General features: G+C 35.0%; 1 protein-coding gene across 3 annotated transcripts in view; it reads left to right on the forward strand.

Annotated features, from left to right (window-relative positions):
* TAOK1 (TAO kinase 1) overlaps positions 1-27,634 on the forward strand; it is a 130,545-nt gene that overhangs the window by 17,181 nt on the left and 85,730 nt on the right. Inside the window, exon 1 of one of the 3 annotated variants that reach the window (XM_074263758.1) lies at positions 23,112-24,739. The exons of the other annotated variants lie outside the window; for them this stretch is intronic. The gene's annotated coding sequence lies outside the window, so the exon portion shown is untranslated. Of the gene's footprint in view, positions 1-23,111; positions 24,740-27,634 lie in introns of those variants that run through there. 3 annotated transcript variants of the gene reach the window in all.

Raw genomic sequence — 27,634 nt, forward strand, 5'->3', positions numbered from 1 at the left:
AAACCTTGTGTTCCAAATTATTTCCCCTTCCTCTTTCCCTCCCCCCCAACAACAAAGAATAGACTATAAGTTCAATGTGTGCAATACTTCTAAACATATTTCCATATTCATCATGTTGCACAAGGAAAATCAGATTAAAAGAGGGAAAAAAAACAAGCAAACACACCACCACTACCCCCCAAAAAAGATGAAAATACTATGCTTTGATACACATTCAATCTCCATAGTTCTCTTTCTGGATATGGATGGCTCTTTCCATTATAAGACTTCAATGATATTTTCAAAGAAAGTTCATTTTGTAACCTACCTTATTAGTAGAATATCATAAATATGTATTCCTTCACAAAAATGATTTTTGTTAAAATGTATTACCATAAAATTAAATGTAAAAGAAAAAGGAGGTGTTTGAATTAACTCAATAAATAGGTTTCTACATAGGTGGATTAGTAAAGTCTACAGAATGTTGCTATCAAGGTTTAACAATTTTTGTTCTATGTAACAAAATATCTAAGCAATTTGCATGATAGTGATTAAAACTTTATTCTTACATGATTGTAGACTCTTATCTACTTACACACACACAAACAAAAGAATTCAGGTAGGGACATTTGAGATTAAACTTTATGCTAGTTAAGCCATTTATTTAATTTTTCTATGGATCAATTGTACATGCCTCAACTTTTGTATTTCTGAGATACATAGTGAGAGTTAATGGATTTATGAAGTCTTTTTCGGAATTTTTAGATATTCACTAGAATAGAACAGCTCTATAATATTGTAGGCGGCATGTATTTATGAGAAGGGACATTCCTAAACTTTTTGGAATGCTCAAATATAGGAAAACTATAGGAGGGTATAGAAGCAGAAAAGTTATCACTAGGTTAGAGACATTTAATTAAATAAAGCTTTGTTTTTAGGTATCTACTATATAGTTTTATAGCATTCAGTATACTTGAAACAGAAAGAAAATGCAATTTTTCTCCTTCCAAACTGAGGATATGGCTTCATTCAAAAGTTATGAAATTATTCATTTTCTTGGACTTATTTGTATGTGAATATGAAGCTCTTTTTTTTGGGGGGGGAAGAAGGGAGTTACAGTTATATTTATAAAATTAACATGGTATTCTATTCCTCATTGTTTTGTAATACCGGATCTCTTTTGTAATACAGATCTCTATTTTGCATTTGGTCCTGTTTTTGAATGATCTATTTTATTCTCCTAGTGTACTCCCTCACCTGCCTCATAGAATCCATAGCTTCTTTCAAAACTCATCTCATGCCAGTTCTTTCATGAAACCTGTTCTGATCATCTTCCACCTCATGTATTTCTCCCCTAGTAGAACATAAAATACCTGAGGGCTACCAGGACTGTTTTTTTCTTTCCAGACTTTATATAATGCATGGTATATAGTAGATTCTTAATAAATATCCATTTGTTGAATGAAGCAGATAGTTTGGTAATAATTATTTTGAAATCTAGCAGGGTAAATTATAGATTTAAAACTGGAATCATTGTACAAAGTTGTAGAAGGGAATATTTTTCTAGTACAGTTAGACTAGATAGCCATTGAAGTTCCTTTCAGTCATGTTGTTGTATGATTCTGTGACATTTCCCTCTAGAAAAACTATTTTATTCCTTCTTTATATTGCAGTACTGTATCATATCCAGTCACTCAACAGTTTCTTTGTTTTAATTCCTCTCCATTCCCATTGCTACCACAGTGTGGTGTTAACTACCTCACTGTGGGGCAATTATCATTAAAATCCATAGACATTTATTAAGCATCATTTATTTGCAAGACAAGTTTTACAAAGTTGAATAACATTACAATTTCTACTATGAAGAGTTTAAAGTTTAATAGAAAGATACAATTTGTATGCAAACAATGCAGAATAAGGGAGCCCAGGAAGACAGAATCAGACGAAATATTATAGGAAATTTTGAAAAGAGCCAGATATTGGTGATCACTTTCATTAGAGAAGGGTAACAGATTAAGAAAAACTTAATCGTGTGGGGAAGTCTACCTGTGAGAATATACAAATCAAATTAAGCATTTTATGTTGTTGGAATATTTGAATATGTGAAGAGAAGTAGTATAAAATAAGGCTAAAAAGGTGAGTGGGATTAAATTGTGGAGGCTAATACTGCAGAACTGGCATCTTAGCCAGTTATCACTTATTATTATTGTTCTTCATTTTCTTCTTTTTTAAAAAATAGCTTTTTACTTTAAAAATACATGCAAAGGTATTTTTCAACATTAACCTTGTGTTTCAAATTTTTCTCCTTCCCTTCCCCCCACTCTTATCCCCTAGATAGTAAGTAATCCTGTATAGGATAAACATGTGCAGTTCTTCTAAACATATTTCCACATTTATCATGCTACACAAGAAAAAAACAGTTTAGAAAGGAAAAAAAAAAACTTCTCAAGTAAACAACACAAAAAGGTGAGAATCCTATGTTGTGATCCACATTCAGTCTCCATGGTCCTCATTCTGAATGCAGATGGCTCTCTCCATCCCAAGTCTATTGGAATTGGTTTGTCCTTCATTTTCAGAGAGATAGTATATTGGCTTTGTGAATTAGATTTAAATGAGGCACAGTGGTACAAAGTTGTTAGCCTCACTCTCTTCCAGAATCCTTGAAGTCCAGTGGCCAAAAAAGTCAGGATGACAGGAGATTCTTTGGGATGTAATGGATGTCCTTGATGTCTTCACTGTCTGACCAAGCTCTAAACACTCCACAGCTGCCTTCATGGCCTTTGGAAAATCTCATTCTCATCTGCCCATTCTGCCAGGGCAGCCTTCACATTCTTGCTTGGGGTAGACATCTTTTAACTCAGCAGGTTTGAGATCTGTTAGTCACCCCCAGCCTGGTTAGCCTATCTACCAAGACAGTTCTCCTGGGTTGTGGCTGCTGGGTATGCTGCAGCTTCTTGAAGAAAACAACTGAGTGATGAGAATCAGGTGGACATCAAAGGTGGTAGAAAGTTGTTGGCAAGCTCTCACACCAGAGGTGTTACTTTTACTTGAACACCCATATACCCCAGCCAGGAGTCACTTAGAAGTCACTAAAGGAAAAAAGGGCATATTAACCGTGGTCTTTAGTATTTAGATTACTTCAGCCTTTTCTATATTTGCTGCCAGGTTAGCTCTCTTCATTAAGAGGGATTGTAAAAAGCTTCCTATTAGCTGTGATTTTAGCTGTGACTTGAAGGAAGTTAAGGGAGGCCAGAAGATTGAGGTGAAGAGTGAGAGAATTTTAAGCATTTTAATATCCCACCTTCTACAAGAAGCCTTTCTGTTCTCCTTTAGTGCCTGTACCATCCCTGTATTATTTTCTCCAATTTATCCTTGTGTATATTTTGTTTATGCAGAGTTGTTTTTACTTGTAGTTTCTTTCCCCCCATGACCGTGAGCTCCTTGAGAAAGGGACTGTTTTTTGCCTTTCTTTGCATTCTCAGCCCTTAGCACAGTACCTGGCATGCAAACATTTAATAAATATATATCAACTAGCTAATAGTAAAAATACTTAAGTGTGTGGAAATGAAATAAATGTAAGTGAGACCAGTGCCAGTGACACTTGATCTCGAAATACAAGGAGGTTGCTAAGGAAAACTATAGAAAGGTAGGAAGAGACCAGATTATGAAGGACTTTGTACAGGAAATATGATTTTATGTTTATTCCCAGAGATAATAGGGAACAACTAGAGTTTCTTGAATAAAAGGGTGAATATGGACAAGCTGGCACCTTAGAAAGATTAATTTGGCAGCTAGAGATTGGATTGGATTGAGTTAAGACTCAAGGCAGGGAGATCCCCCAGAAAGTATTTAAGACTCAAGGCAGGGAGATCCCCCAGAAAGTATTATAATAACCCAGGCTTGAGGTGGCTAGTAGTTTCCTATTTCTACTCATATGTCTTATAAAACAACTTTTATCAGGTTGTAAGCAAAATTAGGTTGATGACCAGAAAGCCATCTCATTGTTTTTTGTTAGGCTCCTTTAGCGAGTTAGGATTTTGCCAGTAGCTTAATGTGTGTTGGTTGAATGAATGAAATGTCAACTTCTACAAGATAAAAAAATAAAAGATTGTTAAATCATAGAAACAAGATAAAAAAATATATCACTATTTGCTAAATGAATGGTGAGAGCTATGGGCATTATTTTAAGTAGGCCCTCATTTTTTTAGACTTCTTACAATTTATTTAATCCCTGAATTTCGTTTCCAAATCATTAAGTGCAATAGTTAAAAAGTCTTAGACCAGGAGCTAGAAGATCAGAATTATTGTCTTGTTTCATCAAACATTGATTGAGATAATTTTTTGGAGCTTGTTTCTTCGTCTTGAAAATGGGGAGATTTGACTATCATGTATAAGACCCTTTTAATTAAAAAAAAATTCTGTGATTCTAAATTTTAGAGAGCAAAAAATGCAGGTTTGGTCATGCTGATTTAGGGAGATATTGTGCCCCCCAACAGTGTATTTTTCCTCAAATCCAAATAACCAGAGGAAAGAAGCTTGTCAGAAATCATCTATAAAATCCAGTACAGTTCTTTTAAATCTTTAGAGCTTGAAGGATATTTTATCAGAGAGCAGATGGGTCAGAGATGGTTGCTGTGGAAACATTAGATGTAAGTTTTATTTGTCAAACCTCCAGTGAATTTGTTGATTTGGAGAGAGGTTGGCTTTTGGAGGTTTTACTCAAAAAGAAGAGAAGAAAAGACAGGCAGAGATTTAGCTGGCAGGAAAACTTGGATGATTAGCAACTTTTGAAAGTGCTTCATAGAGAAGTATCATTATATCAGAGTAATCAGGCCCCAATACATTACTTTTTCGTCTTCCTGTTTCGTCATGAGGTAAGAAATGATATAAGGAAGTCAGAGAGAATGGTGAAGGGCCAGGCTTTCAACATGACCAGGGATTCTAGAAAGTTGCCTTTCTCATGGGCTCCATCAGCCTTAGCAGGATGAATAAACTGTTTCTTGTTATGGCGAAAGAAAAATTTAAAAATCCCTTATTTTGGGGAGATGCCCATATATCCTCTGAGAAATGTCAGAAACTAAAATGAACTGAAGAAACAACAGATTATTTTCCCTTATCCTGTTCACTTTCAGGGCATAAGCTCATTGAGCAGAATGTAGAGTGATGTCATATTGTTTAAGTTCCTTTCTTGTTTTTTCCCCTAACAGATATAGTTGAATTTGGTAAGTTGGGGGTGTGTGTGACAGGAATCTCTTGGTACCTGTTATTTAAGAAGGCTTCGGGGATGGTTTGTATGCAAATTGGTTGTTGCTATTACTAATAATGGTTAATGTTAATCATGATAATGATATAGTTAATCAGTCAGTAAATACATTTATTAAGTGCCTGCTATGTGTCAGACATTGTGCTGAGTACTGGAGATACAAAGAAAGGCATGAGACAGTGAAGCTTTGTGAAGCTCACAGTCCAATGGGAAAGACCACCTATAGAAACTGATGATGAAGTCCTTCCCCAAAGGCATGAGGTTTCTACTGGAATCTCTTTGTAGAATGAAGAGTTTTCGGAGATGATGAAAGTCCAGGAAAATTGGTGGGATGAGAAATGATGAAGGAAATTCCTTATGTGCCATCCTTAAATGGAACAGGATCAAGGAGACAGAGAGAGGAGGGTCTTGGGGTGACAGGGTAAAGCACCATAATCAGTGGTGCATGAGCAAGTACAATCATCTAGATGTTTCAGTATACAGAGCTAAATTCATACTATATATAGGAGGTTCAGAGGAGTGGGAATGAATCTTAAACCTCATAACTTATATGTGTTCTCTCAATCTTTTTATCAATCTTTGATTGAACATACTTCCTGTGTGCTTAGGCTTGAAATGCTTCTAGTTCTGTGATTGGAAATTTCCAATCCCTACAGGATTATTGTTTGTTCCACAGAGTTAAGTGTAATAGAATGTTGTCATGTTAGAATTTAGAAGCTTTGAATTGTTACATGGATCACTGAGTTAGAGCTTTAATTAGGTTCTTAAATTAGGATGTTTCTTTACCTACCAGAGATATAATATAGTTTTGATTTTTCATTTCATTATTAACTTAATCACGAATAAGCACAAACATTTCAACATACAAAGAATAATAATTTAAAAATTATATGTGATCCTATAAACTTTGGTAGAATGTACTTTTAAAGAGTTCTAAAATGCATTTTACAGGAAAAGGGCTGCTATACTTGAAAGCAAAAAAAAATTGTATTTTCATACTTGTCAACTTTTTTTTTTTTTTAATTAATTTAGAGAGGCAGTGATCTCTATTTGATATAGTGAACAAAACACTGCATATTTTGGTTCCAGGCATTTTCTCTGGCTGTCCCCCTGTGCTTGGAATGTTTTCTTTTCTTCCCTCCAACTATGGATTTCTACTTCTCACAGTTTCCTTTAAGTCCCCATCTAAAAAACCACAACAAACTTTTCCTAACCCCTCTCTTAATTCCAATGCTTTTCCCCATTTTAATTATTTCCTATTTACTTTTTATATAGTTTGCTTTGTAAGTGGTTGCATGTTTCCCTCTGCCATTAGATTGTATGCTCCTAGAGGTCAGTAGTATCTTTTGCTTGCTTTTGTTTTCTTAATACTTAAAAGTGCCTGGCACATAATAAGGAAATGCTTATGTTGATTAATATATTGGTTATTTCCCTACCTGGAACGAGGGCAAGGACTGTCTTTTAGCTTTCCGTCCCTATCAATTCAGTTCAGCAAAGATTTATTAAGCATTCATCATGTCCACATTATTGTATTTGGCATTGTGGGTATAAACAAAAATGAAACCGGCTTGAGCTTTCCTTGTTTGTAGAAGTGAGTCATTTATAGATAACCAAAGGAAATCTGAATGAGGAAAAATCTGCTGGAATAGGAGGAAAAGCTTTGAAGAATAGTCAACATTTAAGTTTAATGGCATCATCATGTATAAAGGGAATGTGGAACAAAGCTGGAAAGATAGGTTGGAGTCAGATGTTTTGTTGGAAAGCAGATCATCCTGATTCCAGGCCCAGTGCTCTACCCACTATTACCTCTTAAACAGGAGTGATATGGTCAGATTTATGTAGTAGGGAATTGTTTTGGCAACTATGTGCAAGCTGAGTTGGAGAAGGAATAGATAGGACTTAGGGAAACCAATTTTAGGAGGTTATTAGGAGGGACAGCTAGGTGGCGCAGTGGATAGAACACCAACCTTGAATTCAGGAGGACCCGGAAAAAAATAATATTAGGAGTGACTTTAAGTGAGATGGCTTGGTCATATGACTGGAGAAAAAGGTCTTCATGTGACATGATTAAAAGCAGAACTGAATTGACAAGATTTTGTAACTAGTTGGATATCCCAATAAAAGGAGAACTTGACAATTCTGAACCAGGGTGATTTGGGATAGTAGAAATTAATTTTTTTTTTCCCCCTGAGGCTGGGGTTAAGTGACTTGCCCAGGGTCACACAGCTAGGAAGTGTTAAGTGTCTGAGACCAGATTTGAACTTGGGTCCTCCTGAATTCAGGGCTGGTGCTCTATCCACTGCGCCACCTACCTGCCCCCTATAGTAGAAATTTCAATAGAAATAGGAAGAAGTATAGGTTTAGGGGGAAAGATTGAATTTTGGACTTTGAGCATTTTAGATACTGATGGGGTATCCAGGTAGCTATGGCCAACAAACAGATGTAGTATTTGATTCATTTGTAGGATTTGATTCATTGTCCTCAAAGACACCCACACTTAAGGTGGAATGATTCAGCAAAGAGACTAGAGAAGGAAATGATCAAGTAGATGGAAGGAGAATCATGGAAGAACAATGTCAGAGAAGCCAGGTAAGGGAACAGTGAATATAGCAAAGGTGGTCAAAAGTGTCAGAAATACAGAGATCAAGTCAGGGTAAGAAAAAGCTGTCACATTAAGTAGTTAAAAGAAATTTTTGCTAATATTTGAGAAGATCAGTTTCGGTAGCATGGTGTGTGGTCAGAAGCCAGATTGCAATGGGAGTGATAGAGTAGAACAGGGGTTTCTCTAAAAGTCCTTCAGTAAAAGGTAGAAGAGATTAACCTGAGGAACTGACATGGTTAAGTGATGTTTTTGGCAAATAAAAGAGACTTGAATGTGTTTAAGAGAAGGGATTGAAATGTGAAAAGGAGCCAGTAGACAGATTCAGAATTGGGTGTGAGTCGATTTGTGATCAAGAGCATATATGGAGGTTGGAGGGTTGCTTTGGCAAGAAGAGCTACTTCATTTTCTCTAGGGTCTAATGCAAAGAAGAGAATTGATATATAGAAGAATTCTGACATATGAAAGAAAGAAGGGGAGGGAACTCATTTATGGGCTCAGTTTTCTTAGCTGAGTAGGCCAGTGAGGGATTCCCTGGGGTGAAGGAGGGATGAGACTTGAGAAAAATATTTGAACTGTCAGTATTGTATGCATACATAGTAAAGATGTTTGTTCAATTAAACTTTATTTTAGTGCCTATCTTATCTTTCTTGTTATGAGCTCCTTCAGGTCAAGGACTGAATCTTTTATTCATCTCTGTGGTCTTTTCCCCATGTGTTGCACCAATGCTGTACATAATATATAGTACTTAGATAATCTGACTGATAATTTATGCAGGGAAAAGTGTGAATTGATATAACTGAGTGGTAGAATTTGAATAGTCTGTTAAGCTAAGCAAAAAGGTGGATTTTTTTGCTTATCCATTCCTAGCTTCAAGCAAAACACTGATCACAGGTATTTAACACATTCCATTCAACTAAAATGAATGCATACTCGATATACAGTGTCCTGTACTAGTCACAAGGGATACAGAAACCTTCTCAAGGATAAAGGGAGAGTGAACGATAGGTCAAAAAATAATGGAAAGCAATATTCTAAGCATGTCCTCATGAAATATTTGAGGAGTAAGAAGTCACTTTTGTCTGGGGAGATAAGAGAAAGGTTTTAGAGAAGGTGCTGCTGTCTTGAAGGACTAGAGGAGCATCAAGGACAGATTGATATGAGTCAGTCTTATTTCAGATGTTATTTCAGTCCATGAGCAAAGGACAAGTGGGAGAAGGCATAATGAGAGAACAAGAAATGGTTAGTACTTTAGTTGACACAGAAAAGAAATTAGGAGGAGATAAAGCTAACAGGTAGGTTGAAGGCCAACTACAAGACCTTGAATGGTAAAATCACAAGTAAAATTGTATTTAGTAGGCAAACCCAAACCACTGAAGAATTTTGAATTGATGAGTGATATGATAGTGTGAGAATTGGGAAGGTTACCTAGACACAGTATGAAAGGTGGTTTTAGGAAAGGATATCCTGAGTGCTGGAACATTTGAAGCTCTTCCTGTTGATAAGGGCCTACTAGACACCAACTCCAGGAAGAATAAAGAAGATGAGCCAGGTGTGAGAAATTTCAGAGATAGAAATGGCATGATTGGTAACTTTTTTGTGGGGATTTAGAGTGTGAGGAAAGGGGGAAGAATCAAAGATAATTTCAGGGTTACAAGCCTGCATTGATGGTTGGAAATTTTCAGAGAAAGTAGTAGAGACAAGTTTAGGGAGGGAAATGCTCAATTTTAAACATGTTGAATGTGAACTGTATATAACCTAACATTTAACACATAACATGACAGCCTTTTGAGTAATAGGTTATTAATGACAAGGGAGTGCTTGCTCATATACAAAGCAATTACACCAGCGTCACTATCAGATGATATGGCTTGCTGGGGCTGAGAGAAATAAAGGAGAACCTCATCTGGGGTGGATGGAAAGGGTAATCTTCCCCCAGGTTAGCTATGACAATGTCTCTGAGAAGTACATAGAGTCCAGCGGGCCTGCTTCTTCTAATAAAGGACCAAGTACTTTGTATCTGGTCAGCTGTATTTGTAACTTCCTTTGCCTCATTATTTCCACATGCTTAAGCTCTGGCCTATGCAACTTTTAATGAGAAGGTCATGATCACAATCTCTTAGAAGAATGTTTAAGCCTTGCCTATTAAATATGCTCGGCAACTAAAGGCCATGGATGACTCAGATGATAGGAAGTACTCACTTTTCCCATTCTTTCTTGACTATCATTTTCAGAGACTTCTGTACTCTCATAAAAGCATACCGAAGAAAGCATCCTGAAATGATGAGCTGAAGCTACTAAGGCCCTGTGGCAGCTATCCTCCTTCTGTATTCTCTCAATTGAATTTAAAATTATAAAATATATATAATTAAAAAGGATTACTGCATTGCTAAACAGAATATAACAAATACGTGTGAATGCAAATATCTAAAGCAGGACACACCCAGAAAAACTCTTTGGGCGCTACTGACAGTGTTCTTTACAGAGTCTGATGAACAAACTCAGTGAGGCAATGCTGAGTCACATATTAATGTTGCAGTTAAGCACATGAATGTTGGCATTGAAATACACAACTTTAACATGAACTAGAAATACTTCCTTGGATTCATTAGATAGTTTAGCAGAACTCTTATGCATAAACAGAAAATATGAAAAATAGGAAAACTTTAAAAAAACTTTCTCGTTACAGATAATCGCCTGTTACAGAGCTAAATCAGGAAAATGGACACAGATATTGATTGAGTGACCAGTAATAGTATTTTCTAAAACATATAATATTAGAGAACTACTTAGTTTTTAAACTAATTCCCCATCTTAGTATAAAGGAGGTGTTTTTTTTTTTTTTTTTTTTTTTTTTTTTTTTTTTTTTTAGTATTCAGGAAATCTCAATTTGTTTTGTCTTAAGCCTCTGTATTTTGTAGATTTCTTAATTTACCTTTATTACTTAAAATTTTTAAATGTTAATTTATTACTAGTAATCTTTCTTTGTCGGAGAGAGAACAAACTTTTTTTTTTTTAAAGCCCTTTCTATGTTCCAGATATTGGAGGGACATTTAATATTAAGAATGAAGATTAAGGGTTAGCTAGGTAGTACAGTGGATAAAGCACCAGCCCTGAATTCAGGAGGACCTGAGTTGAAATCTGGTCTCAAAACACTTAACACTTCCTAGTTGTGTGATCCTGGGCAAGCCATTTAACTCCAGTTGCCTCAGCAAAAAAGCAAGAACAAAAAAGAATTAAGGTTAGATAGCAATAGCTATACTACCTGATATTTCACCAAGAATTCTATATTCTCTCGTTTGATCTTTATAATTCCTTTAAGTTGGCATAGGCAAGTTATTCCTTAGTTTACATATGGAGGGACAGAGCCCAGAAAGCTTGTGATGGGGCAGTAGATAGATCACTAACCCTGGAGTCAGAAGAACCTGAGTTTAAATCTGGCCTCAGACTCTTAACATTTCTAGCTGTGTGACCCTGGATCAAGAGATCCCAGACAGTAGTTCATTCATCCAAAAGCCTGCTTCTGTATTTCTTTCATCTTCTAGGGAGAGAATAATAGAGAAAAGTGATCTAAGAACGAAGCCTTGATAGACACATACTTAAGGAGAAGGTTTTGCCTGATATCTAACAAGTGAAACTTAGTGAGAGATTAGATAGGTCGGAAAAAGAGCTATTGTAGAGGGCTGGAATTCTGGAAAAGTATATTTGAAACAAGGTATTAACTCAGTGGAATTGATAAGATGATGGTTCTCTAGTTTACATATATACTTAGTACTTAGTATGGTGATGTAATGGTTCTCTAGTTCACACATTCTCAGTATGCTGTAATGATGTAATTGTACTAAGGTATATAAGAGCTAAGAAGGACTAGAAATGAGACATTCCATTTTTGATCAGCTTTGTGGTGGCTGGCCAGCCTTCATCACTTCTCCACTAAGACCAAGGGCTTGGGCTGATCCTGAGGACCTCTAGAAAGTTAGCCTGAACATTACAAGCTATGAAAAGTAATGCCATAAATGCAAAGAAGAAGAGATCATTCAGGATGGTGAAAGGAATAAAAAAAGTACATGGAAGTCAAGAGATCTGAGGAAAAAAATAATTGCAATATTTATAATATACAATTGAAAGCAGAGATAAAAATTGTTTTAAAAATACTATGAAAAAAGTGAAGAGGGGTAGATAACCTTCAGTTGTTAAGAATTAAGAAAGTATTCATGAACAAGGTGGCAAATGAGTTAGATCTTGAGGAATGGGTAAATATTTTGAAAAGTACAGTTTTGAAAATGTTGGGCTTGGTAAGGTACAAAAGCTTCCAGGTGAGAAAATGAAAGATCTTTTGGATAAGTGCCAAATGATTAGTCAATCAGAAGACATTTCTACTTTATTATTTATTTGTTTGTTTGTTTATTGTGTATTTTTATTAAGGCCTTATTATGTGCCTAATATCCTACTAAACATATTGAATACAAAGGAAAAAAATGGCCCCTGACCTCAAGAGGTTTACATTCTTTTGGGAATGGAGTGGGAAAGGACAAAAACATGTGCACATAAATATATAATTTAGTGAGGGTTGAGTTTTGAAGGAAGGTAGGAGTTTAAGTGACAGAAATAAGGAGCAAGTGCACTTCAGGCAAAGGTACAGAGATGTGTTAGGAATAGCAAGAATGTCAGTTTGGTTGAATTGAAAAATTCCTGAAATAATGTATAATTACTGCTCTTGGGGAATTAGGACAGGTGTAATGAATCTGGCAACATGAGCTGAAAGCTGATTTAAAAGAGCTTTAAATGCCACAAAAGAGTTTATAATTTATTCTATCAGTACTTGGGAACCACTGAAAATTTATGGTACACTAAAATGATATGGTAAGACCTGGTCAATAGGAAGATTATTTTAGCCGCCATGTGAAGAATGGTTTAGAGTGAAAGAGAGACCTCTTAGGATGCTGTTACAAGTGGTCTAGAGTAAAAGTTATGAAGACCTGGACCAGAGTGGTCTTCTTGAGTGGGGAGAAGAGAATGGAGAAATTTGATGTTTGTCAGATTGGACAAGGTTGGAAATTTACTGAATATGTGTATTCCAATATGGCTGGAGGGAGGACATTTGAGCAGTGAGTCTAAGTATTATTGCCAAAATTAGAAAGAGGAACTGTTTTTAGGGAGTGGAGATATACTGAATTTGTACCATTCGAGCAGGTTGAGAATAAGGTATTTGGCCTTATGATTCTTTTGCCTTTACTATTGCAGGTGAGTTTAGAGCACTGAGAAAAGAGACAGGCCTGGAATTCAGACTGACTTTTCCTGGCTTGAAGCCAATTTTCTTAGGAATGTACCCTGGCTACTTCTGCCCCATCCCGATCTACAGCTGCAAACTTTGGGATTTGGGTTCTGAATCAGGATAGAAATATATAAGCCCAGTATGTGTATTTCCTATTGCAGATATGACTGCAAACATTTCAAATCAGAAGCAAGTTAAATGTTTTGCTTTCAACCTCTCTGGCAATCTACAGCCTTTTAAAAATTCTGTCCTCATTGAAAACAATTATAATTGTATATTCATAAATTTAATTTTATCAAAGCAAACAAATATTTAAAATGATGAAAATATATTCTTTCAAAATAGTTAAGGAAGTAATAAAAAGTGATTTTGGTTTTATAAATCAAATTTTGTAAACATAATTTGCCCTATTTTTCAGGTTTATACATAATGCCAATATAGTCTGTTGTATTAATCTGAGGTGTTTGTGGTTTTGTTTTTGTTTTTGCCAGTTGATGTTTTCACCAACTGTCACTTCATATGTTGTTTTCTTGCATCCACTTTCTTTGCTCTGCGTCATTTCAATCCATTCAATTCAAGTTAATTGTTAAGCATTATTTTTTAAGTTCCTTGCACACTCAAGTCATAGAACCCTGTTTCTTTGAATTCTTCCTATATGTTTCTTAGATGCAGTAATATTCCATGACACAGATTACTTGAAACTTCTTTCAGAATTGCTGTAAGAGTATGTTTTTTTTAAACATACTTTCTTATTTAATATTAAAATGTAATCTGTTTAGTGGAAAGTCTTTCTCCTTTGAGAGAGGTTTGGCCTTTGAAAACTTCCAAAAGTGATTTGGAGCTCTCCAATTAAGGTCTGTTCTTTTTGGAGATGTGACTATAAAAAAAGGCACATTTGCTTTTGTGGTTCACAAACTGGCTCAGAAAGCAATTTTAGAAAAATCCCTCCAATGTTTTGAGACAGGACTACTGTATCTTTTGGTTGAGTGGCTTTTTTTCTTTTCTTTTCTTTTTCTTTTTTTTTTTTTTTAACATCACAATCATTTCTTGATTCCCTTTTCCCTACAATGGAATCCTCCCGTATTACCCTCCCCCCCCCAAAAATTATTGATATCATAGATATGTAAAACATTTGAGACTCTTTCGAATTTCTCCACCTCTCTACCATAGAGAATGGCAGTTGGTTTTTTTCTCTCTTCTTAGGAACCAAGGTTTAGTTACTGAGTCTAGCTGACTTTTGGTGTTTTTATTGATGGTATTATATCGTATTGAGTTCTCTTAGCTCTTCCTAAGTGGTAAGCTTATAAAGCAAAAAAAAAAAAAAAATCACTTTTTTCTTTTGATCAAAACCCTACACAAGAGTTCCTGTGTGTTTTAGAATTCTTTGTATCCATACTTCTTCAGTGTACAGTAATAGTCCATTACATTCCTATACCACATTTTGTTTATTATTCCCTATTTGATGGATAGCTATTTTGTTTCCAGTTTTTTGCTACCAAAAATTGTGTTGCTGTGAATATTGTTGCTTTTTTTCTGTCATGCTCTTGGGGATATATTCTCAAAAGTGGGATTGATCGATCGAAAGGTTAATTGCTCACTATGTGCCAGGCATTGTGCTGTTTGCTGGGGGTACAATGAAAGGCCAGTCTCTGCTCTTCAGGGGTATGCATTCTGACAACATATAATAACTAGGTATACACAAGTTATATTTAGAAAAGATGAAGATAATTCATAAAGGGAGAGGGGCACATTAATAACTGTAGGGTTAGGGAAAGGCCTCCTGTGAAAGGTAGGATTTGAGTTGAGTCTTGAGGAAAATCACTGAAATTCTTGACTTAAAAGAAGAGAAGGCATCACATTTCAGGTGCCAGGGACAGCCAGTTTAGAAACACGGAAAAGCTCTGAGATAGGACATGAAATTATGTGTTTGAGGAACATGTATTTTAAGTAGGCTATGTGTCTTTAGGGTTATAAAGTAAGAAAAGTTAGAATTGTAGCAGCTCTTGTGCTGAGAGCTGGAAATACAAATAGAGAGACAGTCCCTATCCTCAAGGAATTTGCATTCTAATGGGATAAGACAACTTATTAGAGGAAGCTGAAAAGTGGAGGTACTTGGTAGGCTGTTTTCAGAGTTGGGGTGGAGAGGGATGAGACCTGGTTGGCCAGGAACCTCCTTAAATAGTGATTCTAGGAAGAACCATCTGATCTGAGGGAGAGGCTGCTGGTGAGGAGGCTACTCCCAGTTTGTGAATTCCAGGGCTGGACTAAGTCTTCAGGATGAAGAGCTGGGGCATAAGAGAAGAAGAAATAATAACTAATTGTGTTAAACACTGTGCTCCATAGTTTACAGATATATTTGATCCTTATAACAGCCCTGTGAGGTAGGTACTCTTATTAGAAGAGATTAAATGACTTGCCCAAAGTCACACAGCTAGTAAATATCTGAGACTTTAACTCATATCTTTAAATAGTCTTATATAAATTCTGACTGTTCTTAGAATTGAATCCTGGAGATAATAGGGAGCCAAAGGATCTCATTGATTAGGCTTGTGACATGGTCATATTTATGCTTTAGAAGAATTATCTTGACAAGTGAAGAGAGAAAGGATTAAAAAGGGCAGAGTCTTGAGGCAGGAAGACCTGTTAGAAAACTGTTATTATAATTGATAGGAGATGAGTGGGAGTGAATTCAAGTGATTAGCTTTGAGATGGAAACCAATTTTTTTTGTGACCATGGGTGGCTGTGAATTTGGTTGTACCCTCAGAAATAATAGAGAAGTTCAGAATGGGGTAGGGTTTAAAGAGTGAAAGATTTATTTTAGATACATGGAGTTTGGAGAGTCTACAATTCATCACAATATCAGTTTTACATGTAAAATCATGCAAAATATTTCCATTTTAGCCATATTGGACATATCCCTTTCTCCCTATCCCCCCAAAACACAAGAATTATTTTTTTAAAAAAGTGAAAATATTATGTTTTAATTTGCACTCAGACTTTTTCAATTATTTCTGGAAATAGTAACATTTTTCATTCTGTGCTCTTCAGAATTGACCTGGATCATGGTATTGCTGAGAATAGTTAAGTCCATTCATAGTTCATCATAGTTACAAATATTGCTGTTGCTGTGTACAGTGTTCTTCTAGTTGTGCTCACTTGACTTCGCATCAATTCATAAAATTCTTTCCAGGTTTTTCTGAAACCATGCTACTTGTCATTTCTTATGGCACAATAGTATTCCATCATAAATCATTGGTTACATTCTCCAAATGATGGACATCCCTTCAGTTTCCAATTCTTTGCCACCACAAAAAGATCCTTCCATAAATATTTTGTACATATGGGTCCATATCCTTTTTCTTTGATTTCTTTTTTTGGGGTACAGACCTGATAGTAGTATCGCTGAGTCAAAGAATATGCACAGTTTGGGCACAGTTCCAAATGTTCTTTAGAATGGTTGGACCAGTTCATGACTTCACCAATAATGAATTAGTGTTCCAATTTTTCCACATTCTTTACACCATTTGTCATTTTCTGTTTTTGTCATGTTAGCTAATCTGATAAATGTGAAGTGGTATTTTAGAATTGTTTTAATTTGCATTTCTTTAAACAATAGTGAAATAAAGCATTTTTTTCACATGGAGGGGTTTGTGCTGGCATCTCTTTATGTAGAATTGGTATAAAAGAGGACCTTGTCTTGGTCATTGTAAATGGTCTCAACTTTTTGGTGAAGTATGAAGTGGTAGTTTTCTCAGCTGATAATAAAGAGTGTGCAGGGAGGCTTTAAGACTCACAAGAACATTTGAAACAGTTACTGTGGAGAATGGGATAATTCATTTAGGGAGGAATAGAATGCTTCCCTTGTTGCAATGACGGCCAAGTTTGCATGTTTTATGATTTCTTTCCTCCACCTCTTTTCTGTGACATCAAAATAAGATCAGAAGAGAGAAGAGAATTCTTTATGTCTGATGCCAGTGGAATTATAAATCTAGTCCTAATCTCTTACTTTCCCTGTCCCTATTTCCATCCCCTTTCCTTGTCTCTATTCCTCTGTTGTGTTTAAAGTACCAAGGGGATGTATAGTTGGAGGTGTTGAACTGGTTGGTTAGGCTATTGGAAACTTTACTATTAGGAATAGAGTTGTAGAAGAGAGAAAAATCTACTTTGGAATGATAATTGAAGTCATGAAAGTAGAGAAAGTTGTTATAGGAGACAGAATAAGGAGAAAGGTATCTAGGTTTCTCTCAGTTCTAGATTGGGAAAAATTAGAGGAACAAGTGAAAGATCAGAGAGAGATATCTTCTATAGGGTGAAATGAGAAGATAACATTTGGGATTGGGATTGACTTGAGGAATTTTGTCAGTTTGAATATTAAAGTTTAGAATACTTATTCTAAGGAAGTGGCTTAGACAGTCAGCAGCCTTAATCCAGATGACATTAGCAGGAAAGGTTATTTTGAGTTGGTTTTTCTAGTAATGGCAATGTGAATAGTAATACATAGAATATTAAGTAATATAAATTTTTTTGATCTGTAGCATGCATCTATGAAATAATAGGCTAGGAAATTGGCCTGTATGGAAATTTGTGGTATAATATTATATTCCTTGTCATTTGAGATCATTGATCTACATGTACCAAGATGGAGTGTTTTTTTTTTTTAAATTAGTTTTCTAATCTGTTGAATTATTTATATAGGTTTAAAAAAAAAAAAAAAAAAAAGGCAGTTTAAACCTAACTAGTCAGAAGGGTGTTTGTAGGCCAGATTTTTCAATAATATGAGGAACAAAGAAATTACATTAACATTCAAGTGACATTAATATACTCTCCTTTTCCTCCTTCCTCCTGTATGCCTCTTGTCCCTACTTTTCCTGTTTCTTTTCTTTTTTCTCCTCTTTTTCCTTTTACCTCTTCCTTTCTCCCCTCTTCTTTCCTCACCTTCATTCTCCTCATCCATCTCTTTTCCTTCCCTTTCTTCCCTTTCTCTTCTTAGCTAGGAGAATAGAAATTGAGACAGTGTGCAACTATTCGCCCAGCTCATATTCTTTACAACACCTTTTTTACTTTACTTTTTACTTATATTCTTGCATTGTCATAATTAGAGTAATTCTAATTCAATTCAACCTAGTTAACATTTATTAAATACTTGATATGATAATGACGATGGCATGATGTCACTTACCATTTTATTTGCAGTTCCTTGAACTCCCCAACTAATATCTGTGGTACTTTGTTGAACCCTTCTTTAACATCTGTCTTTAGCTTCTACTAGAGCCCCAACCTGCTGTTACTGCAATATTCTCCTGGAACCGCCTTCTTCCAAATTCAGGCAGCTCTACTATCACCTGACATAGCATTGTTAAAATGCAAATGTAGCAACAAAAACTACTGGGCTTATGGGAAAAACAGGATTTTTAAGGGTGTAATGCTCGAAAACTTTATTAGTGATACATTTAAAAAAGATGCTGATTTTTTTTCAAGAGTGAAGGACATTAATGACATTGATAGCAACAACAAGAAGGAGATAGAAACCAAAAACTCAGAAGGCCATGGTTGCAGGTGGTTTGAGGGGTTCAAATGTAGACCAGCCCTTTTCCAATCCCAGGTCCTACTACCTTGGAAGATAAGCTAAATATGGAATTTAACAAAGCTGAAGTTTGCTTATGGCAGATGGCATTGGAAAAGTTGGAACTCCTGAGTTATTGTGAAGCTATTGTGTAGTTTTCTGTGTTTTCACTTTGTCATAGAAGAAATCATGTAGAAGAAAACTCAGAATATTCTCAAATATATCAATTTTTGAAATAAATTCACATTTAAAAAACACTCATTCTAACAGAACTGATTGTATTTTGCTCATTCTATCCTTCTGTTTTTCAATTGAACCTAGAACTTGCCTGTGCTTTTAGGGGAATTGTGCAGAAAGTTGAGAAATCTTTCTTTGGCCTCTTTACTCCCTTTCTCTCCCTCACAAACACTAGAACTCTCCTTAGATCCCATTATTATTTTAGTTAGATTGTATGTGAATGGCTAGGAGGTGCAGTGGATAGAATGCTAGCTCTGCAATCAGGAAGACTGGCCTCTGACATTTACTAGCAAGTCACTTTACTCAGCCTTAGTTTCCTCATCTGTAAAATGATCTGGAGACCCACTGGCATCTAAAGTGGCAAACCACTTTAGTATCTTTAGTACCTTTGGTTATGCCTGAAAATAACTAAATAACATGTCAGTGAATGGGTGTTAGTGGGCTGGTTTGAAAATCTAATCATTATTAATATTTGTTTGATGAAAGATATTTCAAGTACCAAACAAAATTCCCTTTTTTCTCCTAACAATTAATTTTTTTTTTTTTTAAATTTTGCTTTTTGCTTTTTCTTCTTGAGGCAGTTGGGGTTAAATGACTTGCCTAGGGTCACACAGCTAGAAAGTATCAAGAGTCTAAGATTAGATTTGAACTCAAGTCCTCCTGACTTCAGGGTTGGTGCTCTATTCATTTAGCCACCTAACTGCCCCTTTATCTTTTTAAAATTACCATCATTTACAAATATCCACCTCCCTCTTTTCCTAGTAAACTTTTCACTCCTAACCCCCGGCAATTAGGGTTAAGTGACTTGCCCAAGGTCACATAAGTAGGAAGTATTAAATGTCTGAAAGCCAATTTGAACTCAGTTCCTCCTGACAGCTGGGCTGGTGCTCTATCACCAACTAGCTGCCCCTTTCTTATTCATCTTTACAACTAGAAATAAAAAAAAGGAAATAGAGAAGAGTATTTGAACAAAATCAACCAAATTGTCTGATAGCTATGTGATGTTTGATAGCAAGCTTTGTCATAATTGTAATTATACAGGTTTCAGTTTTTCTTTAATTTTTTTTTTTTTTTTTTTTTTTTTGCATGGGGGTTCTGTTTACATTTGTAGTCAATATAATTGTATCAGGTCATATTGCTCTTTCCATACTTCTTATACATCATATTAGTTGTTATTTGTTATTCTAATTATTTGTTGTTATTTGTAGCACAGCAATATGCTATCATGTATTCTTATGCCATGGTTTATTTGTCTGTTCCCTAATAAGTGGAAATCTGCTTTGTTTTTACTGTTTTGCCTACCACAAGAAGTACTGCTATGAATATTATGGGGTTAATGAAACCTTTCTGTCTTTGATTTACTGGGGGTTTTGCCTAAGAATAAGATTAGAGGGAATGGACATGTTTGTCACTTTTAAAAAGTATCATTCCAAATTATTTTAGAGATTGGTTGGACCAAGTTATAGCTCTACAGTAGTACCCATCTTTTCATAACCTCTCTATCGTTGACCTTTTTTTTTTCTTACCCGATTTGTTAGGTGTCAGAGGGAAAAACTCAGGAGTTGTTTAGATTTATCTTATTCATATTAGTGAATTGAAGTAGTTTTCCATGTAGTTTTAATAGCTTGGATTTCTTTTGAAAATTGTTGGTTCATATTTTTTGAACAATTCCATTGGGAAATGGCTTAGTTTTATATAGTTAGGACATTTGGATATTCTTCCTAGATACTAGATGCAAAGACTGATAAAAAATTCATCAGTAGCATCCCTTCTTATTCTGATAGCATTGATTTTGTTAACTGCACAAGCTTTTTAATTTCAGGTAATCAAAATTCTTGCTTTTATCTTTTTCTAATTTCCTCTCCCTTGCACCCAGTATTTAAAAAAACAAACAACTTTTTGTTTTTGTTTTGATTGAAAACTTGTATCATTCTATATATAATATAGGTATAGATTATTGAGTCAGAATGATTAAATTAGGAATATTGCTTTTTAAAATGTCTGACATGTCAGATTGCTTATTGTCATTTTTTTCTTAAAAATTAATATAAGCAAATAGAAATTTGTTTTTCTTATTCCATTGTCATTATAAGTAAAAAAAAATTTAGATATTTCATTGAATTTCATTATGCTAATGGCCAAAAATTATTTGACGAGATTATTCAGTGAAGATATCCAAATATAGTAACAGTTTTGACAAGTTTCATTTGTGCTTCAGTAAAGGCATAGCATATTTAAAGATGCCTCCAATAAAAAATGTATTTGATGCTGTCATGCATAATGATTGCACATGTTTAACCTTTATCAAATTGTTTACCATCTGGGGGTGAGGAGGAAGGAATTTGGAAGTCAAAATTAAAAAAAAAAAACTGTTAATTATTTTTACATGCAACTGGGGAAATTAAATTTTATTTAGAATATTTCACGAATAGGAAAATTTCTTGCTTACTTTTTGTGGGTATGTGGTATTTTTTCCATGTTATTGTTATAAGTTGATATCTTATCCAATTTAGCTTGCAAGATATTAAAATACCATACTACTTAAAGGCTATTAAAGCAAAAATGTAAATCAAACTAAATTTTCTTATTGCCTTGGCTTACTATATCATAATAGTGATATTAGGTGACCAGTATTTTCTGTTTATGTTAAAACTAGTGTGATATTTGGAAATTATTTTCAATTTAAGAAAATTAAATGTAGAACTTTTCTATATATAGGAATTATAAATTAGTGAATAAACATTTTAAGATAAACAAGTTAACCTGTATCCTACTGTGATAAGAAATTGTAATATATAAATAGCACAAAACATATTAAACAGCTCATTTTTGAAATCTACCAAACAATCACTAATATAAACATTTTGTTCTCCTCAGGTCAAAGATGGATCAAATATTGTATTCCATAGACTTGAGATTGATTGTACAAAATTGTGTAGGCTTTAGTAAGTTAAGCTTCGTGTAAAGGATGCCTGACTTACAGTTGGTAATTGTGTACTGCAAGACTCAAATAATATTTCACATCTTTTAGGATATAAAATTCCATTCTTTTCTTTATTATCTATTTCTTTTTATTCCAGTTTCTTTAAGTTAATTCCTCCCCCCACCCCTTCATGTCTTGTAGCTCAGTCCTTGTTACTTATCTCCTGTGTCTGAACTTGGCCTTCACTTTTGTCCTTTGTGTTTCACCAGCTAGCCTTTCTGCTTCTATGTATGTCTCCTGTCCCTGTCTTCGAATGCCATGTCATTTTCTGTACCTTCTCCTTTAGCTGTTAGACTTCTTGGGACTTAGTTATGTACTTATCTCTGATGCCTCTCCCAGATCTTCACTACCTTTCTGTGCCTTCTTGGTTCTAAACTCCCACTGCATGCTATATTCCTGTCCTTAGTTCTGGCCATTTCTTTTCATATTTTTCCTATTTTCTAGACAATTGACTAATTGGACAATTGACTAATAAATGGAAAGTGAGAGAATTTAAGAGAAAGGTAGAAATTAGCTGTATTTTGTGGTCACAAACTGATTTCAGAAGGGTAAAAAAGAATAAGTAACATTTAAGATTTCTTATTTTTTAATTTTTAATTTTAATTTTAATTTTTTTAGGCTGGGGTTAAGTGACTTGCCCAGGGTCACACAGCCAGAACATGTTAAGTGTCTGAGACCAGATTTGAACTCTGGTCCTCCTGAATTCAAGGCTGGTGCTCTATCCACTGCACCACCTAGCTGCCCCATTTAAGATTTCTTAATAGTTTAAGTGAAACCTTCCTAGCCTTGATTTGGCTAAGCTTTCTGTACTTGACTTTTATTGAAAATTTATGATGGTTAGGAAACATCTTTCAGGAAATAATATTTCTTTATAAAATTTGCAAGATTTGAAGCAGTGCATGTCATTATCACCAGCATTGACGAATATTTATTAAATCCTTACGAGGTGCCAAGCACTATACTGAACTAAAGAAACAAACAAAACAAAACAAAGGCAAATTGACATTATGGTCATGTGTATCATATAAAGGACCACACGACTATCCGAGAAACTGTAGGTAGATGGATACCAATGAACAGGGAGGAGAGGAGACAGTATTTGGGACATTTTGGAAGCATTTAGAAATTATTTTCAGTTTGAGGTAGAAATTTGAGAAACTGGATGGGACAGAGCAATAACTCTGAGCTTAATACTTCTAGGATTTTTTTTTTTTTTTTTTTTTTTTTTTTTTTTTTTTTTGGAAAAGCAAAGCAATCCTGCAGACAGGTGTTATACAGATTGTGACTGCAGTAATGAGTCTGTATAGTTCTGCTGTTCACAAAATGGTTTCACTTGTATTCTCATTGCTTCTTTAAAACAGCTAAATAATAGTCTCATATTTCTTTTTTTTTTTTTTTTTTTTTTGCTGAGGCAATTGGGGTTAAGTGACTTGCCCAGGGTCACATACAGCTAGGAAGTGTTAAGTGAGACCAGATTTACTCTATCCACTGTGCCACCTAGCTGCCCTCTAGCATTCCTTACAAGAACTCTGACATATATGGTGAAAGTGTTAGAAGCTAACAGAATAGTGATTTACTCAGATTTACTCCTCAAGCAGTAATATGTAGCCTATAGCCACTAAAATGAGGTTGAGAACCCCTTCCCAGGTTCCTCAACTGGTTAGTGGTAGAGCCCCAGACTTGTTATTACAAGTGCAGTGTTATTTTGCGATACCTTTTTGCTTCTGTAGCCACAAAATAGAAAACAACCTTGAAAGTTGGGAATTGGGAAGGTGGGCTCTTAGGCAGAGCACTTTTTTCCAGGCATACTGACTGGCACATAAACAGGAAAAAAAATCACTTTCAGGATTGTAACAGCCTTTGAACACAACTCTAGTACTTCACCAATTTATAACTCTGGAATTTTACTTTGCACTTTCCATAAATAAATATTACTCTGAGTAAATAAAAAGTTTGAACAAAATCATAATGGGAATTTTTAAAAAAGATAGTTCAAATATGCTCTAAACACTTTAGGAATTCTCATTTAGTGAACATGTTTATAAGCCATTTTTACCCATTAAAAGCAGGTTTGTCACCTAAAAACCTTCCAAGTGTGCTAGGTTCTTGACATAGTAATAAAATAAAGTTTAAAAATGCTAAAAGGTTACAAAAAAAGTGACAATCTGTCTTATGTAAAGTCTAAAAATATTTTTTTCAAGATTTAATAATTGCAAGCTGATAATTGTTAGAAGAGATTTCGATACATTCATATTTTTACGTGATCTTAAAAGATAAATGGTTTGAGTTTATATTTTAAAACATTATTCGAGTAACACTAAAATGCTTCTCAGTGGCATTAGTATTACTCTGTCAAAAAATTTTTTTCAAGTGTTTGTGAATGTCACTGGAAGAATTTTCTTAAGGCTGAAGTTTAGCACTGTTGTTTCATTTTGGAGCAGATTTGTTTTGAAATTAGGTTGAGCAATATATGTTGTAGTATACCCCAATGGTTTGAATTATAACATCACAATCAATAGGCATTATATAATTGGCAGTATGAATCTGCTTTTGTTTTTCAGAAAGTTGTGCCTCTGAATGAACTATTTGAACCGTTCAACGGGAATTATCAAGGTTGAACCAAAGTCTTAGTTTTCTGAATGAGATAAAAATACAAATGGCTTAGTCTGGTGCAGTTCAACAAACTTATATTAGTACAACAATGAAGAACTATTTCTTGCGGAGAGAAAGCTGAATCTGGAAGCAAGCACAGCATACTTCTCAGTAGAAATTGGGTTCAGTTTTCGTGTGTGTGCATCAACAAATGTAAATGACTCAAGAAAAAGAGGAGATAGTTCAGGTATGCCTTTTAATATTTAATTGGTTGAAGATTTCAAGGCATCATGTTTAATAGGGAGAACAATCTAATGGCAACCTTGCCAAATCGTCCCATCCCCACTAATTAACTTATTTTATTTGTATTTGAAGACCTCATAGTAATAGGGAACTCATTACCTATGTCATCTTCGGACATCTATCTTTTAATTGTTAAGATGTTTTCTCCCCTGACCTTTTCCTATCCCAATTCCTCATCACTTTCTTCCCTCACACAGGATGACAAGATTGACAAGTTAGAATGTCAGATTAAAACTAATAACATGAAACAATAGGAATAAATGTAACCTTAAATTAAGTTTAAAAAACTCAGATTTACGACAGAATGGGGAGGGAGGCAACTAAGTGTCAGAGGATAGAACCCTGATTCTGGAGTTAGGAAGACTCATCTTCCTGAATTAAACTGTGGCCTCATACACTTAACTAGCTGTGTGCCAGCCCTTTCACTTTGCATTAATTCATATAATAAGTCTTTTCAATTTTTTTCTGATTTTGCTTTATTTCTTCTAATTATCCATGTAAGCCTTTTGCAAAATCAGTTTCTTCCTTTGAGGCTTTTTTGTAATAACTTTTGATAGGTGTCATTGTTTTCTTTGATTGTCTCATCTACCCAGTTTTAGTTCTTGAATTGAGGTTTATGTTCTTTTCCCTCTGTACTTTTGGGTAGGATGGTCAATCCTGCTTGGTTTGTGTCCCCAGGTTCTTGCACTGACACCTTTCCTGGATTTTTGAGGTTCAGAGTGCTGGTTCTTTAATGTGTTCTGTGGTATCTCAGTATAGAATGCTAGGGAACTTAGAATTTTGGGTGCCTGGGTCGCTCTTGTTTGGTCATGGTGCACATAACCTGCTGTAAGTTTACAAGCTTTTTCTGCTTACTGCGCCATTCCTTGCAGGTAATATTTGTCTTTAGCCCTTCTCTGGATGAGCTAACTGGTTTATTGCCTGTGGATTGCTGACAGACTTTTTGTGTAGCTCTTCGGTGTGAATCACTTAATGTAGTTTCTCATTGGATTTCTTAATAATTATTTGGCCGTATTTGAATTTAGATTTTTGCCTGTGTAGACATGGGGGAGCTAGACAGCCATCTTGGCTGCATGTTATTAAATTAAAGTTCTAAGCACTGTAAATAAATTTCTCTCCAGGAAGGGGGATACATGGCATAATAGAGAAAGATAACTGGATTTGGAGTGAGAGCCTGTAGATTTAAATTCCTTCACTGCCCCTGCATCACCTTGGATAAGTTCTTTAGCCTTTATAAATTGAGGGGGCTAGACTAGATTCTCAGTGAAGTACTTTCTGGCTTTAAATGTTTGCCTAGTGATTCTACTTATGGATCTGGTTCCTGACCTCAGAGTGTTTGTAACAGGTAGCTATCTAGTTTTTGCTTAAGTTGTTACAATTACAAAGAGAAGACAGTTGAACATAAATATATATATATATATATATATATATATATATATATATATATATATATAGAATTTGACCAAGTTAGGTAGGAAGTAAAATTAAGCAATGACAAAGAAAAATTGTTGTGGCTGTTATCATTTGTCAGCAAGGAAGTTTCCACCAGTGTACTCCTTTAGGAAATATGACCCATGTTACTGAGGTAAGGATTGGGTGTTGTGCCTGTGACTGGAAGGCTATTTAACTGACAGAAGAATGAGGTCAATAGCTTTAATTTGGCCACTGCCCTCTTTGAGCCCTGTATAAAATTGTCTACCCCTCAGCCTCTTCCTTGTTGCCTGATGATATTCATTTACTCATTTTTTTCCCCTTTAGAAAGTTGTCTGAGGTCTGGAACAACATGCATAGGCTTGTACTTGAACATGCATAGGCTTCAACTTGAAAAGGAAAGTTTTCTTCCTAGTCATATTTTTTCATAGTGTACCCACTGATTTTGTTCTCTTGATTCTTATATGTTATGTATGTGATATTGGTATGTGTTGCTTTCTCTATCTATTGTACTTAGGTTTACTTTGGAATTGAATTTCTTAGCTTTAGTGTGGTCATTTGGTGTTTTTACTGTTGATACTTGACTTTCTATTTGGTAACTTGTATAGTAAAGTACCATATAACTGATTATATTAAAGATAATTCTTATAATTGATATTAGATAATTTTATTTAATATATAGAAACATTCTCTGACTAGCAGAAGTATAAAGAATGGGGGTATTTAACATTTAAAGATAATTACGTTTTTATGAATTATGGGTGATATTTACATTTAGGATTCTATTAAGTATTAGTAATGACTTAGAATCAGAATCAGAATAAAAAGGAACCTTAATTCATCCCTTCCCACTAGACTTATAGGAATCCCCTCTTTGACATCCTCAGCAGTTGTCCATTCAATCTGGGCTACTAACTCTGGTTTTTCATTCTATTTTTGGATAAGTTGGGATTTTTTTTCTTTCATCAAGCTAAAACCTGCCTTTCTATAGTTCCTATCATTCCTATTTCTCTTTAGGCAAAACAAAACAAGTGTATGCACATGAAAGTCCTTTAAATACTTGGAGAGAAGGGAAAGAGCTGTCATTTTTTTCTCCCTTCTTCCTTCTTCTTTCTCTTCCTTCCTCTCCCTACCTATCTCATCCTGACAGAAAAGGGGATGGACACTTATAGACTTAATCCGACTACTACTCTATGGAAACCTTGCTTCTAACTTAAGCCAGTTTGTCCCTCCATAAACAGCCTGGTGGGCACTGACTACTTGGAGTTTGTTCTGTTGGTGCTGAATCAACTAACACTCCTGTTGACTTTTTGGCTTCAGTGTAGTTCAGAATTCCTGAACTCAAGCAGTCTACCAGCTCTCTCAATAGTAGCTCCTATGCCTAGCAAGATACATTTTAAGAAATGCT

The sequence above is a fragment of the Sminthopsis crassicaudata genome, chromosome 4 (assembly GCF_048593235.1).
Source record: "Sminthopsis crassicaudata isolate SCR6 chromosome 4, ASM4859323v1, whole genome shotgun sequence".
In the NCBI taxonomy this organism is placed as follows: domain Eukaryota; kingdom Metazoa; phylum Chordata; class Mammalia; order Dasyuromorphia; family Dasyuridae; genus Sminthopsis; species Sminthopsis crassicaudata.